At 41.3% G+C, this 20,459-nt stretch overlaps 1 protein-coding gene and 1 long non-coding RNA gene across 7 annotated transcripts in view; one reads left to right on the forward strand and one right to left on the reverse strand.

The window, feature by feature from the left end:
* Nucleotides 1-9,067, reverse strand: part of Raph1 (Ras association (RalGDS/AF-6) and pleckstrin homology domains 1) — an 80,807-nt gene extending 71,740 nt beyond the window's left edge. For 3 of the 6 annotated variants that reach the window (XM_085837808.1, XM_085837805.1, XM_085837803.1), the window contains exon 1: nucleotides 8,765-9,067. The gene's annotated coding sequence lies outside the window, so the exon portion shown is untranslated. The remainder of the gene's footprint in view (nucleotides 1-8,764) is intronic. The other 3 variants (XM_085837809.1, XM_029479579.2, XM_029479580.2) reach the window with 3 other exon arrangements.
* Nucleotides 9,068-14,193: 5,126 nt separating this feature from the next.
* Nucleotides 14,194-18,681, forward strand: LOC115030854 (uncharacterized). The gene is made up of 4 exons (XR_003836418.1): nucleotides 14,194-14,293; nucleotides 16,257-16,381; nucleotides 17,134-17,277; nucleotides 18,577-18,681. It is a non-coding gene; the product is annotated as an uncharacterized LOC115030854 (long non-coding RNA).
* Nucleotides 18,682-20,459: the final 1,778 nt, after the last annotated feature.

Consider the following 20,459-nt stretch of genomic DNA (forward strand, 5'->3'; position numbering starts at 1 on the left):
ATTATAACTATTGTAATAGAGCTCATGAATTAATCCACACTTACATAATCATATGATTTCAAAACAAGTCAAGGTAAGCCAAGAAAAAAGTATTTTTTGAAAAATACTGAAATAATTGTACATAAAGGAGAGAGGAGAGCTTCAATTTTCACATTGCACCATAATAAAAAATTAATTTGAAATGGATTATAGCATGAAGGCAAGAAGTAAAGTTATAAAGCTCATACAAGAGAAAATGTAGAAATATATTTTCAACTTTGATATAGGAATTTATTAGGACACAGAAAATGTCTATAGTCATAAAAGGAAAAAGTAACAATCTTGATAAAGTCCATTATTAAAACTATTTAAAAGGTAAGCAGGCACAAGGTGACACCCATTGTTAATCTTGGTACATAGAAGGCTGAGACAAAAGGATTACCATGAATTTGAAGTCATTCTGGGATACATAGCAAGTTCCTGTCACAAAATAAATAAACAAAAGCAGGCGAGTACCAAATTAAGAGAAAATATTTCTAGATAAATAATTTGTATTTAGAACATAAAGAACTGTTACAATCCAAAAGAAAAAGAACACCGAATTTTAAAATTAAGCAAAAGTCTTAGTTACCTCTCAAATGACTAACAATACAGAAAGGGTGGGAATGGAAATATGGCTCGGTGTCCTTTTTTTTTTTTTTAAATTTATTTATTTATTTTATGTATATGAGTACACCATCCTTGCTTTCTTCAGACAGACCAGAAGAGGGCATTAGATCCCATTACAGATGGTTGTGAGCCACCATGCGGTTCCTGGGAATTGAACTCAGGACCTCTGGAAGAGCAGTCAGTGCTCTCAACCGCAGAGCCATCTCTCCCGTCCTTAGTGTCCTATTCTTGTAGAGGACCCAAGTTTTGTTCCCAGTAAACGCATGATGGTTCGCAACTATTTTTAATTCTAGTTCTAGGGGATCTAATGCCCTCTTATGACCTCTGTAGGCACCAAGCACAAACATGGCACACAAAAATTATGTGTTTACTCATACACATAAAAAATTTACAGAAATATAAAAAAATGTTTTAAGTGCCTCTTAGGGATAGAGCTCTAGTTCAGTGGTAGAGCGCTTGTCTGGCAATGGCCCTGAATTCTATCCCTAGCACAGTTACTTACTAAGTATTTAATTCAACAGTTCAGTGTTGTTTAATAGGCTTGAAATTTTTTCCAAGTCCACAGTGATATACACAGCATTTTCTTCAGCACTCCTAAGAGGATATAAAACATTTCCTAAATATACACGCCTTACATTTCTAGTCATAGTTGCCTCACCACAGGTAATGTCCCTGTAACTTCTATCTATAGTAATTATATCTGACCTATGTAGGGTTTTATACCCAGCTTTTTTATTTATTTTAATTTTTTTTATTTTTTATTTTTTTTGTGAGGATGCTATTTTAAAGGTTCATTCATGTTATTGCATGTATTGATAGTTGCTTTTTATTGCTAGGTAATATTCTATTGTATGTACAAGTGACCTGCAATAGATTGCTTAATATAGCTTCAGTAATGAGCAATTGTGCTGCTTCCAGTTTGAGACTATGAATGAACATTTCTGCAGAAGTCTTTTTTTTTTTTTTATAAGCCTAGGCAAGACCTCTACAAACAAGCCATAACTCAGCCTATTACTAAATTTATATGTCCAAACTTTCATCAGGTATCTTCATTTTTTGACCCAGGGGCTTACACACTAAGACATCAATCAAGAAGGATCTACTAAATTTTAGTATTTTGTTTTGTTTTTTCTTACCAAATAATTGTCTTCCTTTCCAAATCCAATCTCCTTACTTCTTTTCCATCTTAGTTCTATCTTAGTCTCTTTGAAGATAGTTACACTCTCTATTGATTTTTCTTGTACCTTGGCATTCTATTTTTGAGAAAAGAATGCCTATCTCTGATTTCTCTATATGCTTAGCTCCGCCTAAAGCAGAGAAACTCTGCATTGTATTACCAGTAAAAAGTAAGTATTTTAAAAAGCTAAATAGTGATGTGCTTTAAAGATTCATTCTCAAAGTGTGGTATCATATTAAAATAGCAATTAGAACATAGGACGGTGCTTTAAAGATCACAGAACCTGAATTTTCTGATATCTCACAGCTTTGCCAGATGAAATCTTATAATACCTCAGGCAATGATTCAACTGGCTAAATTATGCTAGTGGCTATTTTATGTTCAAATAATTGATATTAATTTATTATCAATTCAAGAGACATTTTAAGTTAGAAATATTAGTTACAATATTAGTTGCAACCACCTAAGTAACATACTTATTTTTAAAAAAATTTAATTTAATTTTACCCAGATAAAGTTGCAAGGAGGCAGATGCCTGGTTTTGTTAGCAGCTAATTGTTTTGGTTTTGCTATGGTTTTGAAACTTACGTAGCCCATGCTGGTGTTAAACTTGTGATCCTCCAAGAGTCCTGGGATTATAGGTGTGTACTACCATGTCTGACTTGGTAACAGCTGTTCACTCTTCAGTCTCAGGATACTCCTCAAGTACACTAAACCCTTGACCAAAAAAGTTAATCTTCTCTTTCAAAATTGTCTTAATAGCGATACTTAATAACAGCTAACACGGTGTAATGGTCTGAAAAGAATGGCCTCTATAGGCTCATATATTTGAATGCTTAGGAGGTGAGGTCTTGCTGGAGAAGGTGTGGCCTTGCTGGACACATGTGTCATTGGGGTGGGCTTTGAGGCTTCAAAAGCCTATGGCAGGTTCAGACTTGCAATTAGGATGCTGTTCTCATTTACTTCTCCAGCACCATGCCTGCCTGCTACCATGCTCCCTTTTATAAGAGTTGTCTTGGTCATGGTGTCTCTTCATAGCACCTGGACAGTGACTAAGACAAAGTTGTTACTAGGAGTGGGGTACTTCTATGACAGGCCTAAGCATGCTGTTTGTTGAAGAAATATGGAAGACTTTGGAACTCAACTAGAAAAGTGGTTGGATACTTTAAGTGGAGCTTAATGTGCTATCCTAGTAGAAACATGGAAGACAGTACACAGGGTGATCTGAACTGTGGAGGCCCCCAGCTCACGATGTTTCAGAGGGGGAATAATGGTAGTAAGTGGCCTAGGAAGCATTCTACTGACATTCTGGCAGACTTGTTACTGTTTTCCCCTTGTCCTAAAAACTCTGCTTAAAGCTACACTGAAGAGCTTGGGATTGGCAAAGATTTCAAGGCAGGCTAGTATTGACTGTGTCATATGGTTGTTAGTAATCACTCTTGTGCAGATCTATAACAAGATAGACAAAGAGAAATAAAAAAATGTACAGTTTGAGGAGGACGCCAGTGCCAGTAAGTATAACAGAGCTAAGGAGAAAAAGATGAAAAGAAAAACCTGATGTTAAATGGAATAAAGGGAATGGAGACCTCAGAGCAAGACCCCCCCCCCCCACCCCAACTAAGCTTTCAGCTTGTAAGAAAGAATTAAAGGAATGCGTAAGTAACGAATGAAACCATCACCAACAGAAACCTGATGCATGATCTACTGAAGAGGGAATGGAGTTCCAATCCCATTAAGCAGCAGAATTCAGCAGCTTCACCATGTGGTTCTGGCTTTAGAGGAAAGGATATAAGAAAGGGGTTGTACAATCTCCTTCCAGGGAAAGTTGCTGAGGCCAGGCATGTGTCAGGTATGTCCTTACATATTGCACGAAGCTGTGAAGAGATAACTGCCAAGAAAAGCTACACACCGGTATGGAGTCAGCCCAACAGACAGAGGAGTACTGCAGTCATCAAAGGAGTTAGAGATCCAAAGAACCCTTTGATATCAGACAAGACGCAGAATTTAGAGTTTGCTTTGCTGGTTTCTGGTATTGCTTAGGTCCAGGATTTCCTCACTGTGTTCCCTTTCCTCCTTTTTAGAATGGAAATAGTTATTCTGTCACTGCTTGTTAGAAGTATGTGATCTTCATTTTGATTTTGTTTAACAAGGAGTTAAAGATTGCCATGAGTCTCAAAAGAAACTTTAATCTTTGGGTTTTAAACAGTATTGAGGAGCCTGTGATAGACTTTTTTAAGTTGGACTGAATGCATCTTTTTTTTTTTTTTTTTTTTTTTTTTTACCATGGTATGGCTATAAGCCTATGGAGGCCAAGGAGTGGAATATAATGGTTTGAATAAGAATACATAGAATACATTCCCATAGGCTCATATTTTTGAATGTTTAGTCATTAGTAGTGACACTGTTTGGAAGGGTTTGGCTAGAAAGGTGTGGCCTTGTTGGAAGAAATTCATCAGTGTTGGGCTGGGGGATGGTTTGAGGTTTCAAAAGCCCTTCCAAGGCCCAGCATTTCTCTGCCTGCTGCCTGTGGATAAAGATGTAGCTCTCTCAAGTTATTTCTCTAGCACCATGTCTGCCTTCATGCCACCACACTCCCCATCATGATGATAACGTAATAAGCCTCTGGAACTGTTAGCAAGCATCCAATTAAATGCTTCTTTTACAAGTTGGCTTGGTCATGGCATCCCTTCACAGCATTAGAACAATGACTAAGACACAAGGCAAATTAGGAAACACTTGCAGCAGCCTTTAAATCCCTGAACTCAAGAGACCAAGGCAGGAAGATCTCTGAGTTTGAGGCCAGCCTGGTCTACAGAGCAAGTTCTAAGAGATTCAGGGCTACAAAGAAAAATCCTGTCTTAGAATACAAGCGAACAAACAAAAAAGAAGAGTAGCAATAAAAGAAGCACAATGAACTACAAAACATTTATGATAGATATCAGAATTTATTGTTGAATGTTCATTGTTGTTTTTAACAATGACTTAAACAGGATGAGTACAACCTTCATTGAAATGTTTGGTTTTGATTATTTAATTGAATACTATGGCACTAGCCACAGTTATCAACTATTGGGACAATTAAATAAATAGTACACAAGACTAATAAAAAGTCTTCAGTCTATGAAGTTTCCTATCAAGTGTTTAAAATTCACAAGCCTTAGTCTGTAGGTCATTCAGTTTTTAGTGTGTTAAAAAGAACTTAAATAAACATGCTAAAGTGATTAGCTAAAGTCAACCTGATCTACACAGTGAGTTCCAGTCCAGCCTGGGCTACAAGGTAAGATTCTGGTTAAAAAAAGAAAAGCCCAAGCACAACAACAATAAAACAATGACTACACGATCAGAAAGCACCCATAGTGTTAAAGGCAAAGAGACAGAGTAAAAAAGTTGCTATTAGAAGTTGCAGTGGTAGATGAGAAGTTACTGTTTAACAGGTTGAACTTCAGTTTGGGATTGTGAAAAAGTTCTGGAAATGGACAATGTAACAGTTACACAATAACACAAACATATTTAATGCCATTGGAAGTTAACAACTTAATGCTTTAAATGGCTAAGATGTATAAAAACTTTAGCATACTTTAAAACAGGAGTGGGGGGTGGGGAGAAGGTGTTAGTTGTCTACTTGGTAGCATAGGAAGGTGGTAAGAATACAAGAATTAGGCTGCCTAGTTTTAAATAGCTGTTTACTATAGAGCTGTGCAATCTTTAAGAAAGTAACTTACTACCTCTGCTTGTTTTCTAGATTAACAAAACCTTCTTCTTAGAGGCATGGTAAGGAATAAATAATTCAACACATAGGAAGCACTCAAAGTAGTACAAAGTATTTAGTAACAGTTTTTTATTATTATAATTTTAAAACATTTTTGTGAGTCAGGACCTCAATATATAACCTAAGCTAGCCTTAACCCTTCTGCCTTAGCTTTTCATATGCTCTGATTTCAATGTAATGCTCCTGACTTCAAGCATACAAGTCAGACTTTGGTTTTGTGCTAAGTATCTTATGTGTTTGGTAACTGCTCTCCCACTGAGTTGTATCTCCAAACGTTTTTATGACGTTTAGGTCAAATGTCTGTAGAACCTTAAAAGCCCTTCATCAAAATTAAATTACTCCCTTTGTTTTGTTTTGAGGCAAAATCTCATTACGTAGGCCACCCTCAAACTCAGTATCCTCCCATCTCAGCCTCCCTCTCAAATACAGGCTCTTGTTAATACACTATGATCTTCAAAATCCTTACTTAAGGTCAGTAAGAAATAACAAATAAAAACCAGTAACTCCAAACTTCCTATTTAATAGGTAATGGAACTAAGAATTCAAAATAATTAGCCTGAGGTTACACATCTTACTCCATCAATATCACTTTTCCTAAAGAAATAAGAGTTTGGGATTAATATCAATATTGACATTCAATGATTTCCAAGCCAAAGCTAATAAGCAAATGTGTATTGCAGAACCTATTATCCTTGTTTCTAGTCCACTAACATTTATTTATTTATTTATTTATTTATTTATTTGGAGAGAGCCAAAACTCAACAAAAAACAAAACAAAAAAACAACAAAATTTTCCTCAAAGATAACAGTTAAAAACATCTAGCCAAAAAACAAAGTGTTAAAAATTGTGAAGCCATTATCCAAAGATGCTTACCACTCCACTACTGTCAGCCAGACACTAAGTGAATAATCTCAGTGAGAGAGACCTGAGTCAAGAGTCTGTGTGGAATACTAAATAGAGCTAATATTCATCACAAAGAAACAGCTACACATTGCTCTTTACTGAAAGCAAACACAAGTGAGCAGCAATCTGATACCACAAAATGTCTGGTGAAAAACCAATCACTTACAAACCTTTGTAGACATTTTGTACTTACTTCAACTGAGCTATCTGTAACTGGTGTCTGGAACAAACTCAACAAAGGGTTTTAAAGAGTGTCCTTATTTTGCCACCTCTCTAGGGTTCTACTTAGAGAATTTGGATTTTACTTTATTTTTTATGTGGTTTGATTTGTATTTTATTTTTTACGTGGTTTGATGGTTTTTCAGATGGGCTCTCATTGTGTAATCCAGGTTGACCTGGACTTCACTTCAATCTTCCTCAGCCTCCCCAGTGCAGACTACAGGAAAGATCCACCCACCATGTCCCGCTCATTCAAAGGGATAATTACCACCTACACGTGAAATGTCTTCTTCTCCCAGTATATACTGTTAAAATCTTACCCGTCCTGTTGAAATTCAAATATATGATGCACATGTATGAAAAGATCATGATGAGACCCACTATTATGTATAATTAATACATGACAATAAAACGTTGTTTTAAAAATGAAGTATTAGCCGGGCATGGTGGCGCACGCCTTTAGTCCCAGCACTTGGGAGGCAGAGGCAGGTGGATTTCTGAGTTCGAGGCCAGCCTGGTCTACAGAGTGAGTTCCAGGACAGCCAGGGCTATACAGAGAAACCCTGTCTCGGAAAAAAAAAAAAAAAAGAAGTATTATTCAACCTTTAAAAGGCTCCACTTTATACTGGCAGCTTACAGATTTTTCCCTCCACTGATCTCTCAATGTAGAATCAACCTTTTCTTTGCTGCCTTATGCTACACATACCTCAACAACTCACTGTTGCCAACATTCACTTCTGACCCTCCCTCTCAGGAGACACCCGACACTCCGCCCTCACCCTTAGGAAAAGGAATTTAATTTAACACGTATTGAGCATCTCAGAGACAGGCAAGGGGCTACCAATTTTGCATACATTTTCTTATTCAATCTTCTTGACAACAGGCTAGAAAGGAAAACAGGTGGCGTACTGCTGCTTACCGGCAGGGAACTACTGCATGGTTAATGGCTTGCTTGTCCACTATCACGTTGCTAGCCTATTCTAGCGCATGGAATGTGACTTTACTCTGTTCTAACGCACTGTTTCCACCACTCAAGTGTTGTAGAAGTGTCTCCCACTATACCCGAGGAGGTTTCCGTGACTGTGTGCTCACTTCAATATTCTTACGAACACAATACCACCGTTTGTTTAATAATCGAATGATGCCTCAGCCCTAGCCCGCTACCTTTACAGTTCCTTTAGGGAGGACTTTACCTACTTGGGCGGCTCTCCACTTCTCCATGAGAAATGCTGCAGGCAGCGTTCACCCAAACTGTTCTTCCCACAAAATGTATGAAATGCAACACACAGGAAACATGCAACTCAAACCATTTCCCAAAGCTCCTATTTCACTCTGATACATAAGGATCAAGTAGTTTCCAGTTCACACAGGGGGGCCAGCCTAAGACAACCTCTGAATAAGAAAAGGGTATGTTTCAGGTGTCTTAAAACGAAGGCAACCTAACCAACACTATTAGGCAGCCTTCCCTCTTTCTGCCGTCCTCCACTGAATTGCAGTTTGGATTTCCGGCGGGAATGTTCGCCGAAAGATGAGATGGAGCTAAAAAGCACTAGAGCAATTACTTTGCCGGCTTAATTAGAAGACACAGAAGGCGCCCCGCCTTTCTAAATCTCTGCAGTGAACTCATCTATGAAAGCGGGCAGGGCATGGAAGCTAGAACAATCCCGCACCCAGCCACCGGTTTCTGCGGCTACCGGGAGCCAGTCCCTTTCCACCCGCGGTCCCCGGCCACCAGCGCCCTAGTGCGGAGTATCAGCCCTGCCGCACCTCCCCAGGCGGCCCCAGGTCTCATTGTCTGCACGGTGCAGCCCCGAGGGGCGCGGGGTGCAACCCAGGCCCCGCCGACTCCCTACCCACCGCAGGCCGCCTGGAGGGGCTCAGCCCAACGCCGAGAGCCAGACCGGCAAGGACCCCGCCCCGGGCTGCAGCCGTCCGCACTCGCCCGGAGGGCCACGCCGGGCGCCGGGAAAATGGAGACGGCAGCGCCTCCCGGGCACCCAGACCTCTCCTTTCCCGGACCTCGAGGGCCAGGTGGCGGAGCACTCACCGTGGCAGCCCCTCGGCCCTCCCGGAGCCCTGCGCTAGGCAGCAGCTGCTCGTGCCTCCAGCCGCCGCCGCCGCCGCCTCTCCAGGCGCGACGCTCCTCTCCCGAACGCTGAGAGCGCCCGCAGCTCCCGCGGCGCGCGCCCGGCGACTGACTGACCGACCCACAGAGCGGGCGTCGGCGGGGGACTGGGCGGGGCGGCCGCAGAGCCCCGCGGCGCGGATCACAGAGTCCGCGCGTCCTGCCCTGGCACACAGGGCGGGGCTGAGGGCCGCGCGGCCCAAGGGCGGACCGACTTGCGCCTGGCCGCGCGCTCCCCGCCGCGGCCACCGCTCACTTCCGGCGCAGGCGGCCGCGCGCCTCTCCTGCTCGCCTGCCCGCGCGCACGCGCGCGCCCCTCGCGGCCTGGACAGCCGCACCCCCACCCCCCCACCGGCCGCCCCTCAGGCGCCCGGCCGCACCCAGCCGCAGCCGTCCTCCGCGCCCTGCCTTTCCAGCGCGCGTTCGTGTGAGTCGCCTCCAGGAACCAATGAATCAGAGAATGAATGAGCGGAGAGGAAAATCCCGCCGCGGTCCCGCCCGCCGTGGCCCTTCCCGGGAAGCCTGGCCAATCGCTCGGGTCCCAGGGTCTTGGGAGACTGAGGGCGGACGAGCAGACCTGTCCGGGCTGGGAGCCTTTGCCTGCCGTCTGTGTCCTTCGTCTCCAGAACCAACCCTGGGCTTCCTTAGGCACTCGCCGACTATTGTTGAAATCTGGGAGCACTGCCTTAGGAAACCCCATTTTAGCTTAAACTCTGCAGTTTCGTGCAGTGTAAGGAAAGCTTTCAGGGATCAGACATTATTCCATTCATCTTTACCTTTTTCACGTCAGAGCCTGTTCATCTGTGCCCCTGGTTTCTGTTCTCCCTTACTGAATTTGTTCTCAGCAAGGGTGTTGGCGATCTTTCCTGAGCCCTGAGCTGTATTCCCTGAGTACTACACTTAAAATACTGAGTTTGATTCCAAGCTCCAAATTACTCAAATGCTGCTTATTTTAATGCAATTTTGACTTAGGCAGACTTAGATTTCTTTCGATTTACGTCCTTATTATGACCTTCATGTAAAGTTGATCAAAGGAAAGGAAAAGTAGTATGAAATTACCTTTGCTTGGCTATGTACTTTGTTAGCATTGAAGAAATTGAGCTATGGTCTGGAATTGGCTGCATTGAACGTCCAGCATTCTTTTTTCCATGTCTTCTTGTCTGCTCTTTAACCGTTTCTGTATCTTGAATTTTCACCAAAAAAAAAAAAAAAGAAAAAAGAAAAAAAAACATAAATAAATAACCTATTTCCGAAATTCTGGCGATCTTTCTAAGAATGAGTATTCATTCCTCTAGTCTAGGATCAGATCCCAGTTTGACTAATTGCATTCTCCTTCCTGATATTCTTGAAGAGTTCCGAGTAGTTTCAGCCTTTTAGTAGTCTTTTCCAAACTGCTGCACAATCTGTTTCAGACTGATTGAAATAATTGTCCAATACAATTATTGTCTGTTTCACACTTAAGATACTTGTACTTAAGAAATAAATGCATTTTTGTATTTTAAATTTAGTAGGTCTTCAATAATCTCGTGTAAAATAACATCATCTCATTAAACTAAAAATGGTGGAAGTGTCCAGTACCTGTGACCTCTCTTCCCTGCTGAACTCAGTCATCATTTGTTACCTGTAATTATTTCGGTACACTATATTCTCTTAATGAATAGCATATCGTATTCAGTTCATACCCCATGCAGTATCTACTGTAGACCTTTGTATAAATAACAAATGCTTTGAAATTTTTAATCAGCAATGCATACAAATGTTATCTGGAGCCTCTTCATTTCCCTTGTGACTAAGTTTATTGAGATTAAACATACCTAGGTGCCCAAACCTAATAAATAACCTATTGTTGTCAAATGTTATTACTAGACTGAACACATCACAAGGAAGAGTCTCACTTTTACAGAAACCTCCTTACAAAATAGGCTCCCGAGTGCTCTTTAGATAGCTCTCAGCCAGCTCTTCCCAACATGTGCTTAGGTTAGTTAAGATGAATCTTAGAAAACAGTCACTTTCTACCATTGAGAAAAATAAGCAGGTTCTCATCGGTTTCATTAAACCATGAAATAATCTATTCACTTAATTAGAGTCTATTGGGCTCCAACTAAGGGGTAATAATGTAAAGACAAGAAAGACTTGATGCCTCCAGCCCCCAGAAATCACAGACTGCTAGATAAAGGAGATAGGCGAGCCAGTATTAGAAAATTAGTCTATTCCCAGATCAGGAAAGCCTACCCAGTGAAGATAAACTACACGTTTAATGACTGACAGGCAGGAGCTCGCCAGATAAGGAGGGAACAGGCATTGTAGAGAAAGGCAGCAATGTCTGTGCAGGTGTGTGAACATTAGTAGTGTTACCATGCCCTAGAGGCTACTCCCAAGTAAATACAGCTCTTCTGGACAGATGCAGAGAAGGTTCAGATAGGTGGGGAATGGTAGAAAGGACTGTATTAATCAAGAGCTCATGTGCTACACTAAGGAGTTTGAACTTTATAATAAAGAATAAACTCTTTGAAGTGTGTCTTGGGGTTTCCATTGCTGTGAAGAGACACTACGACCAAGACAACTATAAAGGACAAAATTTAATTGGGGCTGGCTTATAGGTTCAGAGGTTCAGTCACGGCAGGAAGCATAGCAGCATCCAGCAGACATGGTGCTGAAGGAGCCAAGAGTTCTACTACATCTTGATCGGAAGGCAGCCAGGAAAAGTATGTCTTCAGACAGCTAGGAGGAGGGTCTCAAAGCCCACCCCCACAATGACACACTTCCTCCGACAAGGCCACACCCACTCCAAACAAGGCCACACCTCCTAATAGTGCCACTCCCTGGGCTAAGCATATTCAAACCACAAGCTGCTGTTTTAAGTCACTGTGACAACTGAGCGTATGTTTGGAGACAAGAGAAAATTGAAGCATAGAAGCAAAAAGAGGGATGAGAATCACCTAGGTCTCCACGAAGGCAAGGCAGAGGAAATACAGTGGGGAGGGTGCTTGGGAGACGGATATATTGAGAAGGTGGAATCTACAGAATTTCATGGAAAATTGGCTGGAGAATTGAATGAGAGAGAAAGCTCTACAAAAGGCAAGCAAGCTCCTGTCTGGGGAGGAGGAGCTGAGTAGATGATGTTAACCACCCTCCCTGAAATAAGAATGCAGAAGGAAGATCCCAGCTAAACAGTTATACACTAAAGTATCACCATAGGCGTCTGGGAGCTCTATCTACAAAGGGCTTACTAAGCAAAGAAGATCTTAATTCAGATTAGCGCCCAGTGGTATGTACCCCTAATCCCAGTGCTCAGAGATGGGAATATCCCTGAAACTTACTGCCCAGGTAGTCTTGAGAAATGGATAAGCCCCAGGTACAGTTAGAGAGCTTATGGAGTGCCTGCACACACACACACACACACACACACACACACACACACACACACACACCATAAATCTAGGCACCTCAAAGGATTCTTGGTCCATTACTATGCAAAAGTGTGTTCTTAAGGACAGTGGTTTGACAAGATTTTTGTAAATGAGATGGCTATTCTTGGTTGTCAACTTGACTAAATCTGAGTTAACTAAAACCCAATTACTGGGCACACCTAGGAAGGACATTTTCTCAACTAAATAATTTGATCTGGGAAGACACTTCTAATCCAGATATTTGTGGTGGGAAGATACTTTTTTTAAAAAAATAATTTATTTACTTTAATGTACTTTAAATTTTTCTTTCTTTCTTCTTCTTCTTTTTTTTTTTTTTGCAATAAATCTGTATTCTTTAGTTGCAACTAGAATGAATGAACTAGCCACCTATGATAGCCCTTGCTTGTGAACAGGTGAGACAGAAGGATCCTGACTTGAGGGCCAGCCTGGGCTACATAAGAATTCTGGGCCACAGGAGTGGACCTACTACTACTGTTTTGCTAAGTGAACATAGAATCAAACATCCCTCTAAATTCCTATCGCTCTACTCACAGATAACTGCAGTTCTCAGACCTCATCAGAAAACATCTTTATGCAGTGGCTGGCAGTTAGTGCAGAAACTCACAACTAACTGGTTAAAGTACTGGTTAAAGAATAATTGTTAATGGAGTATTCACCCCCTGCCTGCTACCCAAGACTTAGGGACCATTGCCTAAAAGGGAGTGTTGTAAGAGCTCAGGTTGAGGAGGACCAAACTGAAACAGTGTCTTTTGGCTGTGCTCATGAACTCAGAGCAGCGATGGTCACTCACATTAGACCTCACATAAGCCCAAGCCAGCCAATACTGCTGCTGAGGTGCTGTAGACAGTTGATGCTTTCTGGGGAACAGAGGTTCGGTTTTCTTTAAAGGTGTAGCCCTGTGAAGGTTATCCAATCTGCACTGGATGGCCTCATACCATGAGTGTACGGGCAGCACAAATTGGAATTAGTGGTTATTTAAAATAAGTAAATAAATAAAAAGAGGACAGAATTGGGAGGGGTTGGGGTGGATCTGGAAGAAGTGAATGTAATCAAAATACCTTATATGTCTTTCTGTGTGTATGCAATTACCCCAAATTAAGAAAACAAAAGACATCAAGGCCAGTTTGTATACTCTGAGACCTTGTGTTAGAAAAAGAACTAAGTCAACATTTATGGACAAATCTTTAAAACAACACACAAAGTACACAAAGTCAATTTTAAATTCGAAAGATCACTGTATTCAAGAAATTTAGTTTATGAGATAAAAACTTCCCAAAATAACCAGAGAATAACAAAGCGCAAAGCTCTATTACAAGCTATAGGTACAATAAGGTTTAGAAGAGAGAAACCGACTGGGATGGGAAGGAATTAAGATTGTAAAAGACTCAGCTGGCACTACATCTGAATGCCAGGGGAAACAAAGTTGGGGTAGTGATGGTGGTTGAGTTTAGGGCCCCAGGGTCCCCTTCTGGACACTCCTCACCCTCTCAGACTAACAGTTGCAGGACTTATGACCTTTGCTGGCAACAATATCTCTGCTTCTTTTATACAGATGGGATTTGTATGCCCTACATAATATAAATGTTTAAATATTTCAAATATCCTTTGTAATATTAAAATTATTTACAAGTAGCCCCGAGAGGCACTTTTATCAACAAAATCTACAGAACTGGGAATTTCCAGATATTTATTTGGAACAAATGCAAACTATTACACAACAGCCGTTATCGTAACAACCTGAACCCTTATGAATGTTCTGACGTCCGTGTCAGTCAGGCTGTGGGTGCAGGGAGCCAATCAGAACCCAGTAATTCTCTGATGACACACAGATACTGAGTGCTGTTTTAAAGCTAGCTTTTCAACATGATAACTACACTGTGTTTGTGAAATTCACCATTCACATCAGTTGAAAGAGTGAATGACTTGTGTTTGATGCCTGAAATTGAAGTTAAAATGTTATGCTCTGCTTTAGAAAGTCCATAAAGGGAAAGACCAGGCAGAAAGCAAACCTTCCATCAAAGTATCCTTTTAAAGTGGGGTATGGTCAGGCCTGGAGTCAACTCTGCAGAAGGAAAAGCATTTTGGTTGGGAGGATGATGTCACAAATATACTGTAGTAAAGTGACTCTTAGTAGATAACAGGAATGTTTGTTTTGTTAGTTGGAGAGGTCCATTTAGGGATATAGGATTGAAGGATGGTTTATGGAAGCGCTAAGACTAAGCAGAAGGCTTGGGAAACAATGCAGTAGAGTAAGTGACCAAGCCCATGCTTGAATCTGATAACTATTTCCCTAAGTCTGTGTCTGCAATGTGATTCCCTCTGGAATGTCCCCCCTCCCTTCCCCACAGTGCTCTTGTTTGTGACAGATCAGTCACGTCTCCTTCTTTATCTCCAGTTCTCTAGACAAAGCTACTGCTGTGTAGCATGTTTTCAAGGCTCTCTATGTAGTGGTGGTGCAAGTCTCTTGAAAGGACAAGAGTTCCTCAAAAGGCAGCGGCCATGAGTAGTTCATGCTGATTTTCCTCCAGCATCTTGCACGGGAGACTGCACACAGTAAAGTCCAGCAATATTTATAAAACAAAACAATGATAAGAGATTTGACAAGAGAAGTTTGGCAGATCTTAGAGAATAGGTGGGACTAAGAGGGAAAGTGGAAATCACTTATATTCATCCAGACACGAGTGCTGAACAACGAGAAAAGGCAGGAAACTGGATGTCATTTGCAAAGACTGACAGGCACAGGTGACGAGTTGGATAAGCATACGAGTCCATGAAGCATAAGCATGAAGATGCCTTCAGGGTTCCCAGGGTGGAAGAATAGCTATGAGCAAAGGATCAGTGTCACTGCCAAGTCAACAGATAAAGGCTGACTGCCTGTCAAGGCCAGAGCTCTGCACTGGGTGACAGAGAGGCCACAGGGAAGAGCTACAGCCCTTTCCTCATCTATTACAGTTTGCTCACCAGCAGGGACGCTGAGAGGCACAAGTTCAACTCTGGACAAGTTACATTTGAAATGATGGTGGGATGTTCAAATGAACCAGTGCCTTTAGTTTCTGGAAATCAGAATTGGATCATCCTTGAGGCTGAGAAATGCACTTTTATATTGCTGAAGGTCCTATTGTTACCCACTATCACTGTGCTTGAGAGAAAAGAGATTGCTGTAGTGGTTTCCTAGGTCATAAAAATACCACACGGTGGGTGACTTAAACAACAGGAATTTATTATCTTATAGTTGTATTATCTCAAAGTCTGAGATCAGATGTGTGTGGGCTTGGTTTCTCCCAAAGCTTCTCTCCTTGTCTTGGGGTGGCTACATTCTCCCCGAGTCTTCACAAGATCATCTCCTAAGTGTCTGTGGCTTAGATCCTTCAATAAAGACCACCATTATACTGGACTGGAGCACACCCCAATAACTCATATAACTGACTTTCTTCTGATCTGCAAATATACTGCAACCCGAGTTGAGGCTTCAGCATATGACTTTTAAGAGGGACACAATCAGCTCATTATAGCTGCCTCAAATATTTCTTGAACAGAAGGGACTATAGTCACAGTGACAAATCAGGGCTGAAGAGGTGCAACCCTGCAGATGGTATCCAGAAAGATTGGAAACAGAAAACAGAGCCGGGCAGTGGTGGCACACGCCTTTGATCCCAGCACTTGGGAGGCAGAGGCAGGTGGATCTCTGATTTTGAGGCCAGCCTGGTTTACAGAGTTCCAGGATAGGCAGGGCTGCACAGAGAAACAGAAACACTGTCTCAAAGAAAAGGAGAGAGAGAGAGAGAGAGAGAGAGAGAGAGAGAGAGAGAGAGAGAAAGAAGAAGAAGAAGAAGAAGAAGAAAGGAGAAGGGGGAGGAGGAGAAAAGGAGAAACATACACACATATATATGAATATTATATGTAACAAAATTTTTGTTGACATTATAATACATAATATGCTCAATGATGTTTAATGCATTACTCCTTAACAGTATATAATCCAGTACATTGCAGTGAACATGATAAATGGATACTATCTATCATCTCAGCACATCCATCTGTGTCTCAGATTTCCATTGAATAAATATGCATCTGTAGTATGCCAAAGAAGATGTAAACAAGGAACTCAGTATGTATAAATTAAATTATTTATCTAAGTTTCTCATACTGCATAGCATATGTATGCATATATGTGCAATTTATAATCAAGCTATGTTTTGGGGGAAGTTATTAATCTATTATTTTACCAAAAGCAATTTTTGGCTTTTCTATTGTTGTCTACATATCATTTACCACTTTGGGGCGGGTGGTAGGATTCATCAAGAGGAGCAAAGAGTGAGTTAAAGAATTAATTCTTGGGTGGGTGGTGGTGGCACATGCCTTTAATCCCAGCACTTGGGAGGCAGAGACAGGTGGATTTCTGAGTTCGAGGCCAGCCTGGTCTACAGAGTGAGTTCCAGGACAGCCAGGGCCACACAGAGAAACCCTGTCTCGAAAAACCAAAAAGAAAAAAGAAAAAAAAAAAAGAAAAAAAATTAATTCTCTGCCTTGTCTCCTTTCAGTCTTATATTATTTGATTCCTCAAACAGTTTGAGAAAAGTCAACTGAAAAAATGTTATGGAAAAACAAACAATAAGCAGATGAACAGCTGATGTTTAGAATTTTGTTCAGTCAAGTGCTTTGAGGCAAGCTCTGTCACAGTGTATGGTTCTGCCTTGTGGGTCTCCCTGTTCTTCATGGGTCATTGACCACACCCATGAGGGCCAAGAGAGCAGAAGCAGTGGGTGAGCAGGGTTAGGAAAGGCTTGAGTGTGATGGAAAGAACCTGTGGGAGTCAGATTCAGAGAGACCACTTCTGTTTTTATTTTGTTTTTTTTCCAGGAATAAGGTATATAAGGGTTCCTATGGTTATGGATGGGGAGGGCTGATTGGTCACAACACAGCACCTAATTATCATATGGACCGGAAGAAAGAGCAGCGCTTGCAGGAAGCTTTTGTTCAGGGTCATCTTCAAAGTAAGGTCAGGTATGTGTGGTCAGAGACTCTCTAATTGACGGTAGGTGGAGAAGAGGAAGCCCCGCTGAAAAAGGGAGTCCTCCATCTTAAGCTCCCCAACGCCGCCTAAGCGCTGGCACAGGAGTTCCTTCAGTCGGGCTCCTCAAAGTTCTCACACTGTTGCGTCTCCACCGTTCCCTCTGCTACCATCCCTCTCCAAACCTCGCACATGGATTGCACAGGAGCCTGGGGGCTTGCGCCCTCACAAACTCTCTCTTTTTTCTTTGAAACACCTTTGCATAATAGCCTAACCAGCCTTTGCTACCAGAACTACTTTCAAAGTAAGTTTTTTCCCCATACAAGTCAACCAAAAGATATGAAATTTTTACTTTGAAAATGCAACCTCACAAAACATCGTGATTTTGATGTTTTTTTTTTTTTTTTTTTTTTTTTTTTTACAAATTAAGAGCTCTAATTCATAATTGTGTGCGTGAATTACTACGTTAATTACTTATCGTCATAACAGATGCCCTTTAACTCAGCTGGCACAAGTAGTTTACATCATTATCTTACGGTTCTGAGGGTCAGAAGCTCACCATTAATGTTGGCAGGCTGAAGTTAGATATTCAAAGAGCTGAATTCTTCTTGGGGGTTCACTGGGTAAATCTACTGTCGTTTCTAGCCTCTAGAAGCAGGTTACTTACCTTCCTTGGCTTTTAACCCAATCCTACATCTTCAAAGCCAGTAATTCTTGCCTTTCCCTGTGGCTGCCTCAGACCCAGGTAAATAACTAGAATCATTGCTGCAGTTTGACTTCCTCTGCAACAGGGTTGGGAGGGAGAGTCCAATGGGAAGTGTTAGCTCATGGGGACTCTGTAACAGAAAGAGCTGATACTGGCCAGAGTGGGCTCACTTCTTGTTTTCTTTGTCCTTTGGCCATCCCCACAGTAAGAAGGCCCCTACCAAAGCTAATTCCTTCATACGGGGCTTCCCAACTTCCAGACAGTGATCCAATAGATTTCTTTTTACTATAAGTCACACAGCCTCTGCTGTTCTGTTATAGTAGCATAGTACATAGGAAGGAAAATTATGCCCTTAATCTCATTCCAGCATTCCAAGGCACTACATGGAGAGACCCTGTCTCAAAAAAAAAAAAAATCAAAATGATCTTGCTTTTATTTTTCCCACCCATCAAAAACATCAACAGCAAAAGGAATAAACATCCCCTGTAGAAGGTATCTATTATCTGGTTTGTCCTTCCTTTTATCTGAAGCCCATTTATTTTTATTTTTATTTTTATTTTTTTTTTAACTGTTCCTTTTTTCCCAGATAACAACTCAGCTTGCTACGGAGCAGAGCACCTTTTCATTCAGCTCACAGGAGACCCTGTGTTACCCGAACAAAGGTACTTCAAACAATACCGTGGACATTCTCTACTCCTCTCGTCTCCGTCTTAGGCGTCTCCAACAGACCCTGAAGATTGTAACTCTAAATATTGTAGAAAACATGACAGCAAAGCAGAGCCGAGGCAAGGACCCTTCTAGCATTGCTCGCATCCTTGGTTCAGCTTGTCTAAGGAACAGTCGAATTTTTGTCACATCTAGATTAGATATATAAGCCTATAGCTTCTCCTTTCTACCCCAAATGGTGGCTTCAGTTCTTTACAGAAAAAGATCACAGATGGAAATAGGAATGTTTTTTAAGGCTGCACCAGTTTTCCCATTGCCTGTAGCAGTCTCAAGTTAGCTCTTCTGGAGGGTTTCGAAGCCTTAGTCTTTCCTCTGCCCACCCCACATCACTCTCTTTCCTGGTTCTTGGGCTCTCTCTGTGGGTCTGCTCTTGGTTCCTCTTACTCCCTCCCTGAACTGTCTCTTGCTCTTTCCCTCCTCACCTGCCTCCTGTCAATCTTGCAAGCCTTCTCCACGAAGTCCCCCAGGTCAGCCAGGAAGGGCTTCCTTCTCCAAATGGTTATGCTGTGTAGGGCCCGTGCCATGCATCTCATTCAGAGGACCATGTTTTATAGTTTGAGGTTACTCTAGGTAGATTATCAGTCTATGATGATAAGAACATAGTAGGTCTTTAAAATTGCACTCAAAACTGGGTGTAGTGGTGTACACCTGGCAGGAAGATTAGGCGTACAAGGCCAACCTAAACTGTATAGTAAACTTAAAAACAGGCTAGGCTACATGAGACCCTGTCTTTAAAAATGCATACAAAACTTCAATTATAGCACTATTGATTGATATTATTTACACAACATGTTAAATAATAGCTCAAGTTACATTCCTCAATAGAAGTAAGCATTGTGGCCTACTGTGTTGGAGGACAGTTTGGTGACATGAAGTTGCCATCTCTAGGTTGCATGTTTTCTCATCATCTCCACAGAAATAAAGATGGGAAGGAAAAATGATGAAGAAAAAAAGCCTGAATTGTTAAGTTGCAAGAACATAAAAAGCTCAAGAGAGACAAAGAGTCTTTCACTTGAGATGACTAGCCAACCAGAGCTAGGCTTCTCTGTAGGAACTGGAATGGAAGTGGAGGCAAATGTCTAACCATGTAATGAACATTGTTTTCCCTGTGAGAGAGTCAAACAATGGAATAAATTCTGAGCTTTGAATAGTGTATTTCTATGGTACTTCTAAAAAACAAACAAACACTTTGAAACTAGAGTAAGGGTGAGTCTGCCTAATGGTATTAAGAAGGAAGAAAATAATTTTAATGACATTAAAATACTATTTTCAACATAAAAATTTTTTAATTGTTTCTTCAACTAAAGGAAAGGATTATTTCAAACACATACAGGGATAAATTAGAAAACCTTTGATTTGTTAATATGCTTTCCTCCAAGGGGGGAAAAACAATATGCTCAAATATAACCCTTTCCTGTCTTCGATATCACACCTGCCTCTTTTCTATCAGGAGGGAGTGTAAATGTTTAGCCCATAGCAGATATCAAAAGCTAAACAACAAAAATGATTTAGAAACAAAACATATAACCCCCAAGATGTAACAATATTCTGTGCCTAGACATTGATGCTTTTTCTCAGAAGTTCTAATGCAAGCATCATAGCTTATGCACTTCAAGCCAATACTGGGGGGAACACCAAACTGTGCTCTGGAAGTAACGGCAAATACTTGTGGAAATTTCTCTTCTTCTTTTTCTGCCTCTTTTTCTGCAGTAACTTCTCAGTATCCATTTAGGCTTTAATTTG

Source organism: Mus caroli, unplaced genomic scaffold (genome assembly GCF_978045245.1).
Source record: "Mus caroli unplaced genomic scaffold, Mus_caroli_1 scaffold_1, whole genome shotgun sequence".
NCBI lineage: Eukaryota > Metazoa > Chordata > Mammalia > Rodentia > Muridae > Mus > Mus caroli.